At 38.4% G+C, this 24,267-nt stretch overlaps 1 pseudogene; it reads right to left on the reverse strand.

Annotated features, from left to right (window-relative positions):
- Window positions 1-505: 505 nt before the first annotated feature.
- Window positions 506-21,302, reverse strand: LOC139450505 (multiple epidermal growth factor-like domains protein 10; annotated as a pseudogene).
- Window positions 21,303-24,267: the final 2,965 nt, after the last annotated feature.

Here is a 24,267-nt window from a genome sequence, read left to right on the forward strand (position 1 = left end):
TCTTCGATGGTGCTGTAGTATTCACACAATGTCTTTGTTGTATTCAACAATGTCTGTGTTGTATTCACACAATGCCTGTGTAGTATTCACACAATGCCTGTGTAGTACTCACACACTGTCTGTGTAGTACTCACACAATGTCTGTGTGGTATTCACACAATGTCTGTGTTGTATTCACACAATGCCTGTGTAGTATTCACACGATGTCTGTGTTGTATTCACACGATGTCTGTGTAGTACTCACACAATGTCTGTGTAGTACTCACACAATGCCTGTGTAGTATTCACACAATGTCTGTGTGGTATTCACACAATGTCTGTGTAGTGCTCACACAATGTCTGTGTAGTACTCACACAATTGCTGTGTTGTATTCACACAATGTCTGTGTTGACAGACACACATTCTTTATTTCCTCCAATAATTGAAGAGTACACGCTAATTGTTTATTCGGTTGAATACCACTTAGGTTGTGACATTGTGATTGCTACGAAACTGAACCTGAAACTGAAATACAGATCTTTCTCTATGTTAATGAGTATAAATGTAATTAAATAAACAATATATGTGTATACATGTATATATGTGAGCCTGCATCAATTGTGTTGGCATCCATTGCCATGGTCTACATGGTTTCGCCATGGCATTTCAACATGTCGACAATATCTGACATAAAGCGAGAAGAATTGCAACTTTTAACAGAAACTGTGGATGTGTAATCAGGATTCCCAACATTCCGTAGCGATGAAAGTAGTCCGTTTTGGTGGGCGTGGTTTAATATTTTTACATTCATTGGGGAATGAAAGCAATATCGCGTGACCAATTAAGCTACTCAGATCTCACGTATTACAAAGAACACAACGAACATTTAATTATAATACATCATGTGTATAAAGAAATATAAATGCATCGAATCAAACGACTCTCATAGCCAAAGTCATTTGGGCTAATCTCCTCATCACATGATCCTCATCTAACGCCTTCACATTGTGTTATAATGCATATGTCCAAAGTGAAATAGGGATGATATTAACATTGATAAAAGTAAACGTATTCTGGTCGGCTCGGATTCAGTATACTGTGGGGTATTCATGTTAAACTGTGACATGGTATCTCAGTGAGCTAGCACTATAATTAGTCCGGACTAGTACAAGCAGTCCACACACGTTGATGAACGTTGCTATATAAATGCAATAATCTTGCACGCGACGTTAAACCCAATTTCATCTCACCTTAAGAACAAATCAATATATATTACAAAACAAAAAAAATGGTGTAGTTTGGGTCGGACAAATCCCAATGTAAAACGAGTCTGTCAAGCCGAAATACAAACATGGAATCATATGCTAATATTACAAAGACATAAGCTGACATGACGACATGAAGACACATGAATGTCTCGTGTACATGTCAATAATCCATGTACATGTATGTGAGGTTATATCGTTCATACACTGTATGTCAATCGATTGGAAGAAATGCTTGACCTGTTTCAATCGTTTTTCTCAGCTTGGATAAATTCCTTGTCGGCAATATCAAACGTCACATTAAAGTGTGAGTGAGTGAGTTAACTGATTAGGTCGCATCAGCAGAGTTATGCAATCTTGCCCAATTCACTATATTCACTAATCATATCACGTGATGTGCTGTCAAGTGTTTCATACGTCTGTGGTTCTGTTGGCTCGGATATATCTCGATCTGTCATTTCAGCAACTTCAGCAGCTGCCCCACCCTCCAGATCTGGCTTCTCTGTGGTAAGTGTGCAATATGTCTCTCCTGGTCCCTGGATTTCACGCGACATGACGCTGAGGCCATCGTATGTTCGGTCTTCAAGTTCAGTTTCGTCGTTGTTTCGTGATTGTTTTGTTTGAACCTTTGACAGATGACTTTTGAGATCATGTGAATGAGATTCCTGCAGTTATGATCTGAAAATAGGGATATATGAAACATCAGGAATAAAATCTTTACGTTACTTCATGGCTCTAAAAACCAATCCATATGATGAGTAGCAAATAGTTTTATTACATTACTTGCTATGTTTTTTGAAAAACATGATATCATCACGTGTACTGGAAGTGTAATCAATTGTTCAATTTGATTGGGCCAGAGATTAAGTACCTTTGTCTCCTTCTCCAGCAAACAACACCGACGGCAGCCCCTGCTGCTACCAAGATAACAATTGCTGTCACTGCATGTATAAGTATTTCCTCACCCCCGACTGGGTTGTTTTGCTGAGGTGAAGATGCTGGAAAAAAAGTTATACTTGTTATGTGGTGATGACAAATTGGTCAATGGAAACTAATATACTGTGTTATCACACATTTGAATATGATCACTTTTGCAGATACTATTTTTTCTTTTGATTGAAGATCAATCATATCTGTCACAACACTTATATTCTTAATGCCTGTCTTATATTCAATCTCTTTGTGAACGGTTGCAGCAGGTAATCCCTTCTTGAAGACACCTTCCGAACCTTCTGACGCATTTCAATCATCACATTTAGAAGATCAATTAAGTTTGTATTCAGCGTCGATGTTTTGAACGTGGATGTGTGAAAAGTATTTGTGATGAGCCAAATAGTTTCAGCGGGTTGAAAGAGCGAATTCACTATTAAAGATCATGTACCCAAACCATAATTGTCACCATTATACTTACACCACTCCACAGAGACGCAATACAACAACGAAGGCAGATACCCGGAAAGCTTAATTCAAACTGACATCCCCAGTGAAAATGACGCGACCTTTGTAATGTATGTATGACGCCATGAAGGTCTACAGATGGAAAACCTAGCATTTTGACAAGATGGACATGACGTGAAAGTACGTGAAAGAGTATCGCCAAAAGCCATGCCATGTTGATGTTACTTAATTTTGCAATACACTCTCAATATTGAGATATATTGACACACTTGCTGTAAATAATGTGTGAACTGGACTATTTAGCAACGTTGATGAAAATAAGATCAGTATTTGAAGTCATGAAACGGACGGGTTTGCGTAAGAGGTGAATCTAAATAAATATCCATTTTTATCAGTATTTCGATCAACATAGAAAACACTACTGTCCGGTCAGAATACGTCATTATAAAATGTCAAGGTAGAATATTGTGGAAGCCCTTTTACTTGTTGTTTTATTGCAATTTAGAGGTCCCGTGGAAAAGAAATTTTAGCTAGTAACATATATGTTCCCTTCTGTTTTACTCCAAGATTTACGTGTATCACATCCACTGTACCTCCATACCAGTTGGCACCCCGGCACGGTGACGTTACATCGCGACATGCACGGGTCGTTCTAGCTTCAGAATCTACTCATTGCCAGTAAATCTAAAGAAATATGTTCTGTTCCAAAATTTGCAAAGCGCTTTGAACAGCATGGTTGAGAGACTAAGGATCACTGTCATACAGACTCCAACTTTCATTTCGTTCATAGTACATGAACGTTACAGTTGATTGACAGAATAAAACTTGACTCATGTTTTCAAGAATCTAGGTTTACGTATAATATGTATATAAATACATTTCAAATGTACCGTGAAGTGATTGCTAAGCTGCTTACTTTATAACGTTCTATAATGCATTATTTCAGCAATGAACACAAACAATGGTTGTTATTGTAATAGCCAGATTTACCAATACATCATAAAACCAAGATACGCTCACCCTAAACTGAAGATACCTAATACGTGTGTTTATGAACCTGACAGTTGGTACCTGCAATCTGTGATGCTGACCTTTACGCCGGGGTCGCATGTATCCTTCAACACAGCCAGAGAAACACTCACCTGAACATTTGTTACACATCCTCGATGCTTGAGAATATGTATGGTCATCATGGCTATCCAAAAATATGTCCTTATTAAAGCAAAGGTGTTTGTACCTGTACAGTCCGCCCCTGTCCACCCTGTCTCACACCAGGTGTCACAGCGCCCTGTTGAGTTACAGGAAGAGTTCCCCTCACAGTGTCTGGAGGCACAGGTCTTGATACAATCAGGCCCGTAGTGCTGGCTGTCACAGGCTAATAACATAAAAGCAAATCACTTGTTCAACAATCAGGAGATAAATACTTCATTTTGTGTGATGTGATGTGGCTGTTCCAAGTGCCTCTTTACTATCTGAAATATGTTTCAAGTAGCACAATACAAGTTTGTTATATACCTGTAGATTCAGGTTGTGTCCGACCTGCCTTACATCCACATAGTGTACTGTTGTGTTACAGGATGGGTTCCCATACAATGTCTGGAGATACAGGTCTTGATACAATTATCTCCGTAATGTTGACTGTGTACTATCGATATGCACTGCATTCATCACTACAGACCGACTCCTCTTGGAATTGGCTTACAGAATCATACCTGTACAGTCGTCCAGTGTCCACCCTGTCTGACATCCCCTGTCACAATGCCCAGTTGTGTTACAGGAAGAGTGTCCCACACAGTGTCTGGAGGCACATGTCTTGACACAGTTTGTCCCATAACGATGAGGTTCACAAGCTGCAACATGAACAAATATGAACACAATCATTATTTTGAATTGACATCTTTATTTTTTTTATTAAAATTAAATAATGCACTAATTGATTGACAGTTTCTCTCAGTACATAGCAAGCTGCAATTCTGTCCATACATGTAGGTCCCAGGGTAACAGTCTGTAAAATTAAAGTGATATCGTCATATGTGCAAAGTTGGATCTTGATTGACCTAAGATGTACATCCCGAAGGTGACGTGTGTGCATATGTACACAAACTACACGTTCATCTTTCTGTACACAGTAATCTACGTGACAATGCAACGTTTAAACATGTGTATCTGTCTATTTATACAGAAGAGTGATGATGGTGTACCTTGTTTACAGTCCACCCTTGTCCACCCAGGAAGACATCCAGTGTCACATGACCCTGTATGCCGGTCACATGACGACGGAGCAGCAGCACATTTTCCACATGTCTCGTTACAGTTGACGCCATAACGGTCCTTATCACACGCTAGAAATGAAAGGTGTGTTGATCAGAATCATTCGGAACATGAGGTAAATGGTTATCATTATACATTTATTATTAAGACATAGGTATTCAAGTTTACATCATTTTTTTCATACAAGAAATATATTCATATTACAGCAATAATGTTGTTAGTTCCTTACCAGTAGAACAGTTTTGTCCTTGCCACCCTGGTCTACAGTCACCAGCACAGATCCCACTGAATCTGTCACAGGGCCTGTCAGAACAATGGCAGAAATGGTTGCAAAGTTCGCCAAAGGTTCCGTGACTGCAGACTAAAAACAGCATTGGCGTTGTTCATGTCTCTGCCTTAAACATTTGGTAGTTAAGAAATAAGAACTGTACGTTGACGTTTATTGTTGAAATTGCAGATGTTATTATGAATGTAAAGAGATCTGAAAGTCATAGATGTTTTCAATTTGATGAAACACATAAACCCTAGAATGCCGCTGACCATAATCAGGATGAATTATGCACAGTGAGCTGTGGAATATTGATCCAACTGACGACTCCTGGCATCAGGGCATCAAGAGCTTGAATACTAGTAATTCAAAGATCTTATGCGTGTTACAAGTATTAGTCTATTTATGTAACATGGGTTCTTTCTACGAAGGAACAATGTCTATAGCAACACATCACAGATGGGCAAACGAAACTCAAAATATCCTGTTGCATAACACTGCCTCCTGATTAAACAGTCATGGTGGAATGGCATATCTGATTCAAAGATAGATCAACAAAACAAACAAATGTTTATCAATACCAAATATTTCCACCTCACACAGATTTAGTGTCTCTGTGCTGTGTGTGATGGTGAAGTATCTCCCTGTGCCGTCACACGTCACGTCGTATACGCTGTTGTCTGTTTCAGCTGTGTCAGAGGGGAAGGTGTAGCAGGTGACGCCGGGTGTGGAGCTGCTAGAGTTACTCAGGGAGAGGACGGCGGTTTGGAGTCTGTCAATAGCTGAAATGGTGATCATTATAAGGCGACAAAAAATCATAAAACATATCTGATAAAAGTCGTTTGTGCGATTCCGACTATATCATAAGCATGTATGTAAGACATAGTTGTCCCCTTTTAAGAAATTATGGTCTCAAATTATATATCCTGTGTATGATATGTTAATAAAAACTATGTGCCTTTCATATCTCATCAAAACTAGCAAAGTTTTTGTGATGATTTGAGTGATGGAGCATTTACATCAAACGAACACACACCAAGCATTTGTGAAAACTGTGATAGCATATTGTTGATACTATGTCTTGCATCCAGTTTACGTAGAATTCAGGAACGCCATAGCTTTGTGCGTAAATATAAATGGTCAATGCAAGAGAATAACCAGTTTAGATTACTGCTTAACAGATTCAATTTGGCGGAAAGGGCAAAATAACTGTATAAATAATGATTATATCAATGGAGCGCTGAAAATACGTGGTGACACTAAATGTTCAAAATGCATCGTACTCTGGTTCTTCCATTCCACAGAGGAGATTCTGAATCATCAATAAGAATATAGTAATTCTTTGAGGCAAATATTAAGGGAGACAGTTATTGTTTGACAAATGTGAATTCAAAGGGGAACTGGAACTGCAACCTGTAAATTTCGGGGTATTGTGTTCTTATTCCGTTTGACTTTAGTTATGAATAATGAAAATATGACAAGCGAGGGGACACAATATCCATGTAGGTGCTAATATTCAAATATACGCCCACTAACTAGGTTCCTATCAGAGTCTTCAGGATGGTGCAGAGTAATTCCCTGAAATGGAATAGTTCGTTAGCCTGTTTTAGGTAAGGTACTAACATATTAAAGGAATAACAAGCTGGTCGAATATTTCAGGTAATCCTTTTCCACAGGTAATCCAGACATAATATTAAGACGGCGCCCGAAGTACAATGCATAAAGATGCCCTAAAAAGTCACTTTCTTGACTTTATTGATAAAGATTAGAGTTAAAATTACCAACAAGGTTGTGTATATGTGTATGTGTGTGTGTGTGTGTGTGTGTGTGTGTGTGTGCGCGCGCGTGCGTGCGTGTATATATTTTTTTCTGCTAAACAAATATGACACCGTATACGCTAACTAAAGACACCATAACTAATAATATGTAGTAATTGTTGAAAATGATATTGACAAAAATACCAAATACGAAGTAGTCGCTTTATCATGCCATGAAGATGATCGAAATATTTGCAAACCAAACACCCACTCACCCAATTACCACATATGAAATCTACATTTGCTAAGATATCCTGATGCAGGTGTTATGAAATAGAGTATCTTCGTTGCATCTTGCATATATGGGTCTGGAGTTCTGTTCTGTAAATATGTTTACCTAAATATACATGTCAGTAAATGAAACCTCTCTACAGTCCAAATATATCACATACATACATCCTGCCCGGTGGTTATTTTTGATCAGCATGAACTAACATGTTTTGTGACGCTTCCACCAATATCCCAAGAAATCAAATAACATTGTCCGAACTGATACATACAATACAATCGATTGTATATCCTGACGTCGTGTATCCTGTACGGCTGTCCCAGGTCCACGGTCCACACACTCGGAGTCCGTTTAGCGTGGAAGCAGGAGAAGTGCAAATAATCCTGGTCCTGGTTCCCATCTACAACCTTGTCTGCAGACCACGAAGGTAAATAGAGTCCAGAAGGAGTTGTCGCTGATTTTCCTTTCGCAATGTTTTCTGTTTGGATATATATTTTCAAAGACATGTCACACAAAGACTTGACCTGACCAGAATGGTTTATATTGTTCAGTAGGAGATGAATCTTTCTAGTGAGGCCCATGTTATGCATGATAAAGACAATGTTTATTCGGTTTGCCTGAGCTGATGTCTCGTTTTAATAATTTTGGACATATAACTATGATTAAAAGTGATCTTCATAGAAACGAATGTGACATGTCCCCATTTTGTGCGAGAAGCAGGATTTACGTATGCAAAGTTTCAACATTTAAATGTTTAAACGACCTAATATGAGGGAAAGTAAATGCTGAAACTTCGATGGAATTTGATCTTGATAGGTCCTGTAGGACAGCATGAAATATTCAGTTTCAAATTTTCTGGAATACGGAATTCTGTGATGACCCTCCGAACGTTATTGGATGGATTATAAAGATATATAACTACAGGTAACTTACTAAATGGTTCCGTAATGGGTAGGTGTGTCACAGTGAGTGAGTGAGTATGGTTTTACACCGATTATAGCAATGTTCAAGCAATATCACGACGGGGGACACCAGAAACGGTCTTCACAAATTGTACCCAATGCGGGATTCGACCCCGGGGCTTCGACGTGATGAGCGAACGCTTTAACCACAAGGCTACTCCGCCTCCCGGATGTGTCACAATCTGATTGGATGCATCAATAGGATTCAAAGCCTGGGAATCTTCTCGACTTTCTATTGGTGCGAAATTTTAAATTGCGTTTGGCATTAATCATAGAATTTCTTTGATTAAAAGTCAAACAAACGTCTTGGAGAGTGTATACAGCATTCTGTTAACCTTGAAGCTTCAGTTGTCATTCTCTGAATCTTAACTTCATCATAACGTCATGGCATACCAGGGTGACGACATGTATGTCTCACAGCTATTGGAGTACCAGTCGAAAGAGAACATTATGGAAATCAACGATAACTTTTATATTTGCCGTGTTGATAAACATTATGTGCTTTCATATTTTAGGTGTCATTGAGGATCCAATGCACAGCAGTTGGAACATTTAAAACCTACTTTCATTAAAAAGTCTCAGGGAGCCATTATACTAACAAATGTAAATATATAACGTCAACTCCAGAGGCTAGCCTCGATCCTCCACCTGGCGCAAAAGGCAACACATCGGTGACAACTACACGAACGGATCGCTGAAAATTAGTGATGACACCAGGAGTTCAGGAAAAAGTGAAATCATGTCCTGCTCTACTCGTAGCACCTGCCACTCAAACAATTTGCATAAAATGTAAGTAAACTCACCAGAATCAAATATATTCTAGCTCATCTGAATCAAAACAGATTCTTTTCAATATTGGAAATGTCATTATCCATGTCTTGTGTTTATTGTGCATCACACGCAACGTTGATAATTCCACCTTATCGACTGAAAAGTAAATCTACCATATTAGTGTAATATGTCACCATAAGAGTACATGCAGTTATAAATGTCATGACGCAGAAATATGTATTGCGAAATTATGAAAGACAGTCAACTCTGAAATGAAATAGTCAGATATCAACAATTTAGCCAATTTTGGAGATTAGGTTGAATCAGTCATATTTCAATATGTATTATATTCATATTCATACTAACCGAAGAAGGCTGTTATTATATTCGTGTACGTGATAGTGAGTGAGCGAGTAATAATGATGTTGCGCCGCTTTAAGAAGTATTCATTCTCACAATTAGGGGGACCTCATAAATGGGTTTCAGACATTGCACTTACCCGGGCCTTCAACGTTACGGGCCAACATTGTACCAACAACAGGCAATCCGACTGCCGTCAATATATTTATGCCTAAACACAGCTAAAGTAATAAAGTTTGGGGATTAACGTCGCATGTAAGATTATTGCACTTATACAATAACGTGTATGCACGTGCGTGTGTGTCTGATTGTACTATTCCGGACAAATGCCGATTTTATAGTGCTGGCCCAATGAGATACAATGTCGGCAGTTTAACATACCTTAATTCAGACACAGTATACTAACTCCGAGCCGACCAGTTCTTGTTTTAGCCCCTTAATGACCAGCACCAGACAGGGGGACAACAAGTACCATCTTTTAACGTCTTTTGGTATGACGAGGACGGGGATCCAACTCCGCACCTTTCGCTCTCCGGGCGGAGGCTCTACCATTAAATCACGGAGGCGGTACTAATGAAGCAGAATGTTTTAAAATAGGTATTGTAAGTATGTGGCTGGTCATAGAGAATAAGGGCACTTTCTGTTTTTGTTTCCAAATCAATTTCATTTTAAATCACACCTTTCTGGCAGTTAGATCCATTTCCTCCCATCCAACCAGACTCACAGCCACCTCCACAAACTCCTGTTGTCTGGTCACAGGAGTCTCCACAGTGACAGGAGTAGAAGCAGGAGTCTCCGAACTTTCCTGTTGGACAGGAGCCTGTAAAACATACTCAGTGGTGAAATACATCAAATATTGACAGCAGCAGATGCATACATTTGCAATGAAATTCACAAATATCTTCCAATCAGCACTTGAATAGAGAATTTAAAACTATCTGCATTACAACCATGCACACACTCGCAGGCAGGCACACATATTCTCTAAAAAAAGGAAACGCAAAGCCAGATTAGTATGAGGTACGAGGAACCGTACAAGGTATTGAGCCACAATATTATGGAGAGAACACTTGGTGATTGTAGTCATCTCAGTTATCGGTACATAGAAAAAGTCCAAGGTTAAGGTCGGCTACCATCAATAACTCATTTTAACTTAATTCAACGATTTTATAGCGATATTGAAATAGTCCGCCCATGGGCGAGTAAAAGGTTTGGCCAATGGGCAAGAATATTTTCCATTACACAAAACTTATGTGTTTGTTTCGCAAATATATTTTAATGCATTCCTTCACGTATCATGACACAAAATTTAACTCATTTTAACTTAATTCAACGATTTTATAGCGATATTGAAATATTTCGCCCATGGGAGAGAAAAAGGCTTGGCCAATTGACCTGCCCATGGGCGAAGTTTGGCCCATGGGCAAGAATATTTTCCTTTACTCAAAACTCATGTTTTTGTTTCGCAAACATTTAACTTGTATTCCATCAAGTATCATACACAAAATTTAACTCATTTTAACTTAATTCAACGATTTTATAGCGATATTGAAATAGTTCGCCCATGGGCGAGAAAAAGGTTTGGCACATGGGCGAGAATATTTTCCATTACACAAAACTTATGTGTTTGTTTCGCAAATATATTTAAATGCATTTCTTCACATATCATGACACAAAATTTAACTCATTTTAACTTAATTCAACGATTTTAGAGCGATATTGAAATATTTCGCCCATGGGCGAGAAAAAGGCTTGGCCCATGGGCGAGCATATTTTCCTTTGCTCAACAGTTTTAGTTTCGCAAATACATTAAGGGATTATAAGCATGACACATGATTCAACTCATTTTAATTTAATTTAACTAATTTTTGGCGTTATAATATTTCGCCCATGTTTTCGTCAGTCCCTTTAAAGAATTAACTAATTGTTTACAAAGTATATTGTATCATGAGCAACACACTTTGTATTATATCATTACATTACTATTTTAAAAGGGCCTTTGGTTGGATGTTTCCTTTGCAGAAGTTTTACAAATTTCCCCTTTTTTACATATTGCAACGATCTTTAATGAACCCGGCCTTATCTCTCAAAACGTTTTGACAGTTTATCATACAAATTCACGCGCGTGTACACCAATTCATTGGCGTTATTTTTCAACGAAAATTAAAGTTTAGTTTGTTTCTTTTTCACTTCCCATTTTATGTCTCGTAAATACATCACACTGGGAAATTAAGTGACAATAGATATGCAATATACAGGTACACGTTCGCGTTTTTTAATGGGAAAAAAACCGATTCGTCTTTCATTGCATAACGTCTAGCTGAATATCTCACATTCTAACGAAATAGTTTTATGACCACGTGCCTCGGCACAAGCATGGTGCTGGAAGACAAGTTATACATGTACATCCCATATAGTGACTGATTTTCGCTATTGATACTCTAGATTCATTCATAATACCACAACATTTAAGTACTCCTTGAAACTTTACAATCACTTCAATATATACAATAGATTAAACGAGAACAAATGATATATTGCAGATTATTAACTCATTGTCTCTTTTATCAGCTGCTACGTTTGTATCGTTTGCATTGTACAAAGAAATATTGTGTCTGTCCTTTTGCAGATTTAGCCCCAAAATGTGCTCATTCGAATTAGGAACGAAAATAATTGCTTATCATGAGTATATATGATACAGTTAAAAGTTACTTATACACTGTAGATGTATTCACTTTAAAGTCGTATTGGCGAGCGAGTTATATGATCCAGGTTAATTGGAACGAAGTCTAGAAAGGATTATAAAGTTTTGTATTTGGTAATGTGTAGGTTTGTTAAATATGATTTTTTAAAAATTCCTTTTATTCAAAATGTAAAACAAATAATTATGCGTTGAAAAATAGAGCTGACTTGATGCGAGATGTGGCGTTAGCCACCTGAGATTGTCTGGTGGACACGGTTTAACCTTACTGTGCCCTCACCCTGGTTGTTGTTGTCGTTGTTATAAGGGATTGGGAGCTACAGCTCATTGCATTTTTGGTTACAGTCTGTCTCACTAAAGTGGACATGTGCAGGTGAACTCTGTTCAATTAGTATATGAAATGCCCCAATATATGAACTCAAGACAATAATAACCTGAGAGTAAATCAACGTGCGTCTGCCTTTCCCCTCGTTCACCTGAAATTCAGTGACAATGTTGCTGAACAGTTGAATCTGATGGACGTATTGTGCATAACCTGTTTGACACTATTGGTTCCAGGACCACTAACACTGGGAAGAGTGGCACTCTGAGCTGAAAAAAGTTTGGTCCTAACCACCCCAACATCTACAAGTTTGTAAGCTTTTTGATATCTTTAAGAAGAAATTAACAGTCCCATGCTGAGACCTTTCTAAAAAATTCAGGCCGGTGGCAGGCTGCCAACAAAGAGAAGAAAATATCGCAACCTCGACACAAGTGTGCTCTGTCAAACGATGAACTTACGACCGGTGTCCCGGTATAAACTCTCCCCCGTACAAATTCTCCCCCCGGAAAGTTTATACCGGTACAGATTCTCCCCCGGAGAATCTGTTCTGAAATAAAATCACCCCCGGGCGGATATATTTCGCGCCCCCCTCAGTATAAAGTCTCCCCCCTGATTATTCGGTTTGTTGCAATGTCTTTAAGTACTATATTCTTTAAATAGATATCTTTAATGTAAGGAGGGTTACTTTAAAAAATAGATTATGAAATATGGTCATAATGAATTGATATTTCAGTATATATGTTATTTGGTAACTGTACCTTCCATCCTAAAATAATGATACCAAACAAATATGAATGAAATGACTTAATGTAACAAATACATGTACGGTTACTGGTGTAACTGAATTCAGAAATCTTATTAATCCTCGCAAACATTCGGTTTTAACACTAACTACTTAAAAACTGTCAACATATCCATGCGCGCCTCCTGCTCAGGCTGTCCGTTATACTCTGATTTAAGATCTAAAATATATTCCTTAATACAGGCTATAAAATTTAAAAATGGTATCAGTGGCTAGAATATCATGGTGCAACCAGTTTTCTGTTAAACACCCCCACACATACAAGTAACTAAATGTATATTTAGATAAATATTTAACCCAGAAAAAATAAAGGAGAGAAAAAAATAAATAAAAAAGTACATGAACAAATAAACATTAAAACCTTGAGGAATGTGAAAAGCCAATGTGTAATGCTAAAGCCGAAGACATGATAAACTGTACCAACATTACAATGTTCCCCGATATGCATGCATTATCTAAGTTAGAAATATATGACTGATATAAATTTTTTCAAGACGGTAATATCGCATATGCTTGGATTATCTTTTTTCTCTCAAATGTGCTCCATTCAAGAACATTATATAGAATTATGTATTTACTCTCCCCCATGTATTTTGCTCTTTTATGTAAAAGCTTTTTACACCTTACACATTTTAATTACAGATTCCGTTGTTTTGATTTTAATGCAAACAAACCAGGCTTTTCAATGTATTTTGTTTCAACAGATTTTTAAATATATTAATGGGGATTGACAAACAAGCTTTACTGGCTTATGTAAAAGCCGCCGCCCTTTAGGCTGAGTTTCCATGTGCACGGTTTGCCACGCGGTTTGGGGCACGTTTAGGAAGGCGGGTGAAATGCTATAAACAAAAACTATGCTTAAAATTTCGGCGACTTAGTTTCCATGTGCGCGGTTTGCCACGCGGTTTGCCACGCGGTTTGGGGCTTGTTGTTTAGGAAGGCGGGTGAAATGCTATATACAAAAACTATGCTTAAAAGTTCGGCGACTTAGTTTCCATGTGCGCGGTTTGCCACGCGGTTTGCCACGCGGTTTGGGGCTTGTTGTTTAGGAAGGCGGGTGAAATGCTATATACAAAAACTATGCTTAAAAGTTCGGCGACTTAGTTTCCATGTGCGCGGTTTGCCACGCGGTTTGCCACGCGGTTTGGGGCTTGTTGTTTAGGAAGGCGGGTGAAATGCTATATACAAAAACTATGCTTAAAAGTTCGGCGACTTAGTTTCCATGTGCGCGGTTTGCCACGCGGTTTGCCACGCGGTTTGGGGCTTGTTGTTTAGGAAGGCGGGTGAAATGCTATATACAAAAACTATGCTTAAAAGTTCGGCGACTTAGTTTCCATGTGCGCGGTTTCACCAACTGCAAACCGCTAGGGGCTAGCAGTTGGGGAAACCGCGCAAATCGAAAAAGTTCATTTATGGTGTAGTATTTCCATTGGCAAATCGAAACAGTTCATTTATGGTGTAGTATTTCCATAGGCGCTGTTAGGACCGCTCGGCTAAAAACAAGTCGAACAGTGCTCGATCATCTTGAACCGCATGGTAAGCCCAAAATTGCGGTTTGACTAATCAGCATTGATTTTTATTCCATAAACTGTCATAAAGTATTCATAAAATATCAGGGGTCATTTCAACTTGCAAAATGATTGACATAGTCCTTTATAGAGCGAGGATTGGGCTGTTTTCTCACCCGATTGACTGACATACAACATTCACATGGTTTAGAATGGTACAATGAATGGTAAAGCATGCAAATTACTCTATTACGCGATATTTCATAAGAAAAAAACATATCTCCGTTAAAACATAAAACCAATATTTAAGAGTCCACATATTGACATAAGACTTTATCACTGTCTTCAATTCCAAAATGTTAGATATAAACTTTCGGACAGTTCAGTTCAAAATTCTTCAACCATTAATACACGCAATAATGCACGCAAGTAAAACTTGTTGAGAAGCTGATATTCTCCATCAAAATATACCACAAAGACACCACATAGCAAAAGCAGTTTTAGACAATTACAATTGTTGAACTGCATGACAAGTCTATATAAATATATAGTTCGGGGGAGAAAATGTTCCGTGAGTCCTCGTAGAAAAGTCAGTGTCTTGACTTACTTACTTACTTACTTACTTACTTTGGAGATTTAACGTGCGCTTTCCGACTGATGCTTATTTCGCACACGGGCCCGGCCAGGCCATCTAATGTGTTTCCGAAAGGGGCGAAGGTGGCCTGTGCAACCTTAAGAGGGGGCTTTAGGGGTTGCTTATATATAATTGGGAATTTTGAGATTTGGAATAGATGCCGATGGGGTTGGGGAGGAGAACTAAGGGAGCTGGGTATGGTGTATGTTTGTTTGTTTATGTGATTTTGATTCGGTAGGTTATTATGTTTTTAGATGCGTTTTATTAGTTCCGTTTTGATTAAGAATACGCCTAAGGCCTTGAAGTTTTCTAGTTTATTTTGTGAGTTTAGTATTGCTTCTAGAGTGAGAGCCTTGTTTAGATTGAGGGTGGTTTGAAATGTGTCTTGACTGTGTGTTTTTTTTTTCATGAGAATGTTTCTCACCGACCTTAGCGTGTAGGGGTGTGATGTCCTGGGCAGGAAATGACAGTGTTTTGACTACTCGTCTTTCATTAATTAACTTGTTGGGCATCCCTAATTAACCTTTATGATTATTCTAGGGGCGAATATATTTCGTGACACCGGAACTACTGATGTAACTGAATTCAGAAATCTTATTAATCCTCGCAAACATTCGGTTTTAACACTAACTACGTAAAAGCTGTCAACATATCCACGCCGTTATACTCTGATTAAAGATCTAAAATATATTCCTTAATACAGGCTACGATTTGAAAATGGTATCAGTGTAATACCAGGGGCTAGAATATCATGGTGCAACCAGGTTTCTGTTAAACATACAACATCATAACTATCTAATTCTGTACTGATTAAATCTACTTTAAAATCTACTAAGCCTGCGTACGTTTATTTGTATAATCTTTATAAGCAATGTAACCCAAAATATAGATAAATGTGTATCATCTTCCCGAAATGATTAGCATGTAGAATAGATTCAAAAACACCTGTATTGAACAACATCAACCGGCATTGTCAAAGCAAAGTGTACATGCAATTGTTACAGTGGGGCTGGCGGTGAATATTAATGAAGAACATCTTGTTAAAAAGACACACCGAAACTGATTTGCATAACTGATGACCACAACATATTGCAAAATATCAAAATAGTAAAAATGATACAGTTTAACCTCACACTGAAGAGAAAGCAAGAACGACACAGAGAAGTAAAATAGTACGTCATATAGAACTGAGATAAAGTAATCTGAGAAGGGATTCATACGTTTCAACTTAAAAATATATTATCATGAAAAACGAAAGGAAAGGTGGGACCCCCCCCCTCCCAACCCCCCTTCCACACCCTCAAAATCAATAAAATAATAATAAAAATCAACAAATACCCCCCCCCACCCCCCACCCCCCCCAACGCACACACACAAGTAACTAAATGTTAAACTCAGAAAAAATAAAGGAGATAAAAAAAAATGGATAAAAAAACACATAAACAAATTAACATTAAAACTATTGGCAACTGCATGGCAAGTATTTATAAAACGACCGGGGGAGGAAATATTCTGGGGGGAGATTTTATTTCGTAGGGTGGGGGAGAGTTTATTTCGAGAGGGGCGGAACTGTACCGGTATAAATTCGGCGGGGGGAGATTTTATTCTCGGGGCGCATATATTTCGTGACACCGGCAGAAAACAACTCCAGTTGAGTATGAGTATGCCGATGCTGTATCTCAACCGTGTTGGCCTGAAAAACTAAACATGTTAATTAAACCCATAATCGTATAATTCTTTTTAATAGAAACCATATCTTAGTTTGTTCTTGCACGGTATCATATCGTGTATTTCATCTGTATATGTGTAATGTGTATATGTATAAATGACTACACTTTTACCGCATATTCTGCAACAGACAATAATTGATCACCCTATTATTGTCTCTCCATTTACTATGGCTGACTGCAACAATACCCTTTTAACAGTGCACACCGATTTCTGTATACATGTAGGCTTTTTGTTTAAAAAGGAATATGCAGGAAATTATATGTAACAATTAACTGTTTGAATGTTATCAGTTTTGCGTTTTGAGATACAGTGATGTAAGCATCTTCTACAATTAACAATACATGTATATAATATAATACAGAACTCTCTGCCGGAATTTTTCGTGGAAATCATTCGATCAAGTATAAATGACTGCGTGACAAGACAAATCAACTATTTATACCCGATAAAAGAAACTGGCTTATTTTAGGAACAGTGCTATATCAGGACATTTGAAATTTCTAACCAAGCAGATACATTAGAGACAGTGACTAGACTACATTTACGTAATCCGTATCAATCAAAGGTGTAAAATAACTGAAAATCATATCTGTCGGAGACCTACCAAATTTACCAAGATATTATTACTATATTTATTACAATGCAAATACTTTAGTGATACATTTTTCAGAGGAGAGGGCATATACACAAGTATATTGCTTCCGTGTGTGAATGCAGGTGATACTTGGCATCTCAGTTCTCAGTTTTATACAGGTTGTATATCTGAATTTGTATATGGAACCATGCGTACAGCATGACAATTACTTGCTAGACGTCAGTCTACAACGCACAAAACACGGTCAAACAATTTTGGGCACCGCTTTTGCAAGTTATTTATTACAATAATGTTTTATTAAAATATATTTCAATTCGTTTCCACCATTTTCCCTATTCCATTCCATGCCGACACTGTAATCAGATACAACGTACTAATGAGAATATGAGAATTATCACAAGAAGGCTGTTTTTTCTGAACTGTTACCATTTTCATACCAAAAGTGACAATGCATTTAAAAGTTGCTTTAGTGTCATAATATTCACTCAATCGCCTGTAAACATCGCACCGCATTTAATGAAATAATTATTTTGAGATTTCGTTAGAATGTGAGATATTCATCTAGACGTTATGCAATGAAAGACGAATCGTTTTTTTCCCTATTAAAATACGCGAACGTGTACCTGTCTATTGCATATCTATTGTCACTTAATTTCCCAGTGTGATGAATTAACGAGACATAAAATGGGAAGTGAAAAAGAAACAAACTAAACTTTAATTCGTTGAAAAATAACGCCAATGAATTGGTGTACACGCGCATGAGTTTGTATGATAAACTGTCAAAACGTTTTGAGAGATAAGGCCGGGTTCATTAAAGATCGTTGCAATATGTAAAAAAGGGGAAATTTGTAAAACTTCTGCAAAGGAAACATCCAACCAAAGGCCCTTTTAAAGTAGTAACGTAATGATAAATACAAAGTGTGTTTCACATGATACAATATACTTTGTAAACAATTAGTTAATTCTTTAAAGGGACTGACGAAAACATGGGCGAAATATTATAATAACGCCAAAAATTAAAATGAGTTGAATCATGTGCCATGCTTATAATCCCTTAATGTATTTGCGAAACTAAAACTGTTGAGCAAAGGAAAATATGCTCGCCCATGGGCCAAACCTTTTTCTCGTTGAATTAAGTTAAAATGAGTTAAATTGTGTGTATGATACTTGATGGAATACAAGTTAAGTATTTGCGAAACAAAAACATGAGTTTTGTGTAAAGGAAAATATTCTCGCCCATGGGCCAAGCCTTTTTCTCGCCCATGGGCAAAATATTTCAATATCGCTCTAAAATCGTTGAATTAAGTTAAAATGAGTTAAATTGTGTGTATGATACTTGATGGAATACAAGTTAAATATTTGCGAAACAAAAACATGAGTTTTGAGTAAAGGAAAATATTCTCGCCCATGGGCCTGCCCATGGGCCAAACTTCGCCCATGGGCAGGCCCAGGGGCCAAGCCTTTTTCTCGCACATTGGCGAAATATTTCAATATCGCTCTAAAATCGTTGAATTAAGTTAAAATGAGTTAAATGTTGTGTCATGATACGTGAAGGAATGCATTAAAATATATTTGCGAAACAAACACATAAGTTTTGTGTAATGGAAAATATTCTCGCCCATATGCCAAACCTTTTTCTCGCCCATGGGCGAACTATTTCAATATCGCTATAAAATCGTTGAATTAAGTTTAAATGAGTTCAATTTTGTTCATTTTTTCATCCTTAGTATGTTCCCATGAAAACAGCATGCTTATTTTTGTAAATACCTTTGACCGAGACTGGGAAAAGTCCGTAGAGTTTCTGGACTTTTGGGTTTCCAGAATTAAAATGGGACGTGTTTATTTATATTACTTGTAACAGAAACATGTTGTATGGATATGTTGACAGATAAGGGCGAATCCAGAATATGAACCCTCGACACACACCCAAACACCCACCCAACCAATCGCCCAAGCAAATACTCACTCGTGGGCAAATCCAGAAAACATACGCTCGACACGACGATCGGGACAACACGTAGTACAGCCACCTTTATTCGAATAACCTTTGAGTACATATATCCTGCATTGCATTATCAAATTTATTTTATACCTTTCAAATGGTTTTGTGAAACCATGTACTCAGACTAAGCATTCAATTCATAGTTATCATGATAGTGTTTCTGAGTTTGTTTGCAGCATGCCGGTGTTCTCTGGTTTCATCACACTGGTAAGCATCTTCTGCCTGCATCACTTCCGGTCTTCCTTTCCGCGAACACCTGGTGTCATTAATATTTGAACGTGATTTGAACACGTGCTCATGATATAGTCGGAATTGTACAATCGACTCTGCTTTATGCACAGAATTCTATTGGATAAGGAAAGGGTTTTGTCGCTTTATTTACATATCAGTCTGACAGCCTCAACCTGACACGCCCTTATATAAGTGAAAAACTGTCACAGTGAAACTCACTTAATCTAACCGGCCATAAACACTCCAAGACACACACTCACTCACACACTCGACCACCCAAACACACACCCACCCGCCAAAGCACACTCACTCACTCACTCACTGACAGTGCAGTCTTGATAGTGCAATCGCATTTAGATACCATGCATCACTTTAACTCACACACTCGACCACCCAAACACACACCCACCCGCCAAAGCACACTCACTCACTCACTCACTGACAGTGCAGTCTTGATAGTGCAATCGCATTTAGATACCATGCATCACTTTAACTCACACACTCGACCACCCAAACACACACCCACCCGCCAAAGCACACTCACTCACTCACTCACTGACAGTGCAGTCTTGATAGTGCAATCGCATTTAGATACCATGCATCACTTTAACTCACACACTCGACCACCCAAACACACACCCACCCGCCCAAGCACACTCACTCACTCACTGACAGTGCAGTCTTGATAGTGCAATCGCATTTAGATACCATGCATCACTTTAACTCACACACTCGACCACCCAAACACACACCCACCCACCAAAGCACACTCACTCACTCACTGACAGTGCAGTCTTGATAGTGCAATCGCATTTAGATACCATGCATCACTTTAACTCACACACTCTACCACCCAAACACACACCCACCCACCCAAGCACACTCACTCACTCACTGACAGTGCAGTCTTGATAGTGCAATCGCATTTAGATACCATGCATCACTTTGACTCACACATTGTAAAGCCTCAGAGTCGGGCAGTCCTTACTTTACCCCCAACGCTGAGCCCCAGACAGGGTAACAGCAAGTGTAATCTTTTAATGTCTTTGGTATGACACGTCTGGGGAATCGAACCATCGACCCCTTCGACCCCTTCCCCTCTTCACACACACAACGGAAATGGTAGTAATCAACTTATATTACATGCATTTTCTGTTAGGCTTTGCAAAGATATCATTTTTGAATTACTGCACATCACCATCTTCTACAACTTCACTCCCCTATAAGCAAGCCATTAATTGTAATACCGTCGTGCTCAGTGTTGTTTACAGTGATTGTCTAGGCTAAAACTCTCGTGCAACAATAATGCAAAATGAGGTAGTGACATTACAGTAATCGACCTAAAGATTTAATGTATATCAAATAAGGAAGCATGGTGTGTCACTCACCAATGATAACCTGTATCCAGCAAGACGATGTGACCACGATGACAGTCAATATCCACACACCCGCCATGTTTGACAACCAGGAAGTTGTTTCCGCTTGACTTGAAAGCTGGGACACCTGACCTTGCCCGCAGTCGAAATATTCATGGACACTATAAGCTAGGGGCTGCTAACATACAATGCGAATGCCTTAGATGCATGTGTGTCTTTGTCTCTCACCATGCAAGTAAACGTAGAGGAGGCTCAGAATTCACATTCAAAAAAACATTAAGTCTCATTTTAGTCAACTCGTCAAAAAAAGGATATTTTAGGTGGCCTCAAAATATGTTGTAACTTGAAGTGCATTGTAATAGATAACGTGGACACGTTAATGGCCAAGTCACAGTTTCTGAGGGGATGTTATTGTTGGGGTCGAGGTTTTTCATAAAGTAAGAAAACTTTCCTCAGTTTATGAATTAGACATGATCATTGTTTTACATTAGTCGCGTGAATGAGACACACAAACAACTCGTGATCTGTGTGTAGGAATCAGGCAATATCCATCATTGTATACTGAGGAGGCAGACAAACCGAAATAATATAATTTATGTGAGTTACACAAACGACCTTTGTATTATAGTAGTTGTATGGAGTCATTGACAGCTGTCGACTAAATGGAGAGTTTGCAGCATATGTTGAATACTTAATTTCTATGCTGGTCATACTTCCTTAATTGTGTGGATAGGTGAAAAGCATCCATACGTAACATGATACATTGTGACTGCATATCCTGTATTCGAGAGAGGGGAACAACTGAAGTGTGTTTTTGTGTGTAACTTAATGGGACGAGGTCATGATCAAGCTGCACTAAAAAGATGGGGATACATGTTTTCAGGAAACAACACACAGCTTCCTTCTAGTGTAAGGTAAAAGTTATAACGCCATGATTATAAATAATAAAGGCAAAGGCTATTCGAGTACGTTATCAGATTGTGGTACGTGTATGTTTAAAACTCACAATGAAAGGGCGTATATTACAGCATAATGTGATTTAGTCTCACTGTACATGAAGAGAACAATATACTTCCCTGTGACATTTTAAGCAGTACCTCTACTACTGGTTGAAAGTTACAACTTACTCACTGTGGATATTCCCTAGGTATGTAATAAACATATTATCGTGGGTTCTATTTCGAGTCCGTTTACTATATTATATTTGTCAATATCACACCATCCCATGCTGACGACCCGTGATGTCATTGTTAGTGAGGAATGCTCAAAGTGGTCGTGAGTGTAATCTCCTCACTCTTATCATGGCGCTTATATTTCATAATAATTAATCATCAATTTCCGCCATTAGTGAAAGTCTACCATGCTTCAGCACCGTTTCCATATTTGCCACAACAATCATGTGGTATGCAAGCTATTCCAAACTTGGGCTGTCCATTGCGTATGAGCATTCTTAGCGTTAACACCGTGTGCTAATTTCCTCAGCTCGCCAATGACTGCCCTCGGTAGATAGTTTTACCCATACATCAGCTGCCAACTGAGAAACAATATACATCTACCATGATTTAGTCGCTTTTTCTATTTATTAACAATATTTATTTGTGAATAACCATCCTCTTTGTTTATATAAATCATTTTAAACTTAGTCAGTGTTTGAGTTGTAGATCAGCTGGAACCTCTTACGCTTGGTCATGTTTTCCCTAACCAGTCAGAGTGAGCGGACTAACATCGTCTCGGTCGGAGGGTCTTACATTAGCAAACTCGGTCATAACTTACACATAATATAGTCAGTAAATGTGTCTCTTTCTTCCCTCATCAAAAAATGCAAATGTGCGGATAGAGAAATAAGTAAAGAAATTCAGATATTGATTAAATAAAAAGAAGCTTACATGGCTAGGATCATGGTTCATAATTACCTTCACAGTAATGGAACCCGATAGCTTTCCGGACCACCGAGTGTATGTACTTTTATACGCATGATACGCGTTTTCCATCACATAAGAACCTGCAGGACATGTTTGTGCCTTCCACACTGCTCAGGTTGAGTCAACTTACCTGTGACACACTTGTCTCACTGGTTATAGCAAGGTTGATACAATAATGTCCTGCTTCGCGACCTGTTTCTGTGGTTTTGTAGACCGTCAGCCTTAGAGCGGGAGGTCGGCGGTTCGATCAAGTGGCTGCGTCATACCAAAATACATAATTAAGATGGTACTTGTTGTTACCCTGCCCGGCGCTCCGCATTACAATCCCAAAACAAGGACAGTTATATTTATTGTAATTGTGTTATTTTTAGAAAGTATGTTTGTGTGTTTTGTGAGGCATATGCTGTCGTCTTGCCTTTGAGTAATCACAGGAATCGGACAAACACAGCCTGTATGTGTTGGAATGGTTTTAGAATTCAGACAATTACAATTCTTAACGCCATCACCAAGTGTTAATATCATTGTATTACTTGTTACCGCATCAAATGTGAACTTTCTCAGCAGACCGGAGATACCATGTCGACAGTCAGTCATCTAGACACCCGCTATTCCCGACGACCGGGAAGTTGTTCAGTGTTTGCCTGCACTAATCACACGGGCCTGGTGTCTCTGACATTATCACAAAAGTACTCGCGCACAAGTACGTTTACAATAGAGAGTCGATCTTTGGTATTGTGATATTGCAAGTCTCGTGCAATTATTAAGGCCCAGAGCATATAATAGTTTTTGTCGAAGCATCATCACAAAATTCACCACCACAGTAGATTTACTAATGTTAACTTTTAGTTGCAAATGAGAGTTGACCCCTTTGAATCCATTCGCCAGGCAATAGAAACATCGTGTTCACTATGTCAGCAGATGCAATCCCGTATCGTGAATTTGGCTGCTCGTAATTTATGTTGTCCTTAGGAAATTACAAGTTTATAGCAAATATAATATCTGTTGACTTGCATGAAATCACATGACACGACGGTATGAGTAGATCGTGTCTCGGACTCCCCTTTCCTACACTAGATCGAGTCTGATATAATGAAGCTAGATAAGTCCTTTGGATGAAGATGT

This window comes from Haliotis cracherodii, unplaced genomic scaffold (genome assembly GCF_022045235.1).
Source record: "Haliotis cracherodii isolate W230 unplaced genomic scaffold, xgHalCrac1.p SCAF_8, whole genome shotgun sequence".
Taxonomy (NCBI): Eukaryota; Metazoa; Mollusca; class Gastropoda; order Lepetellida; family Haliotidae; genus Haliotis; species Haliotis cracherodii.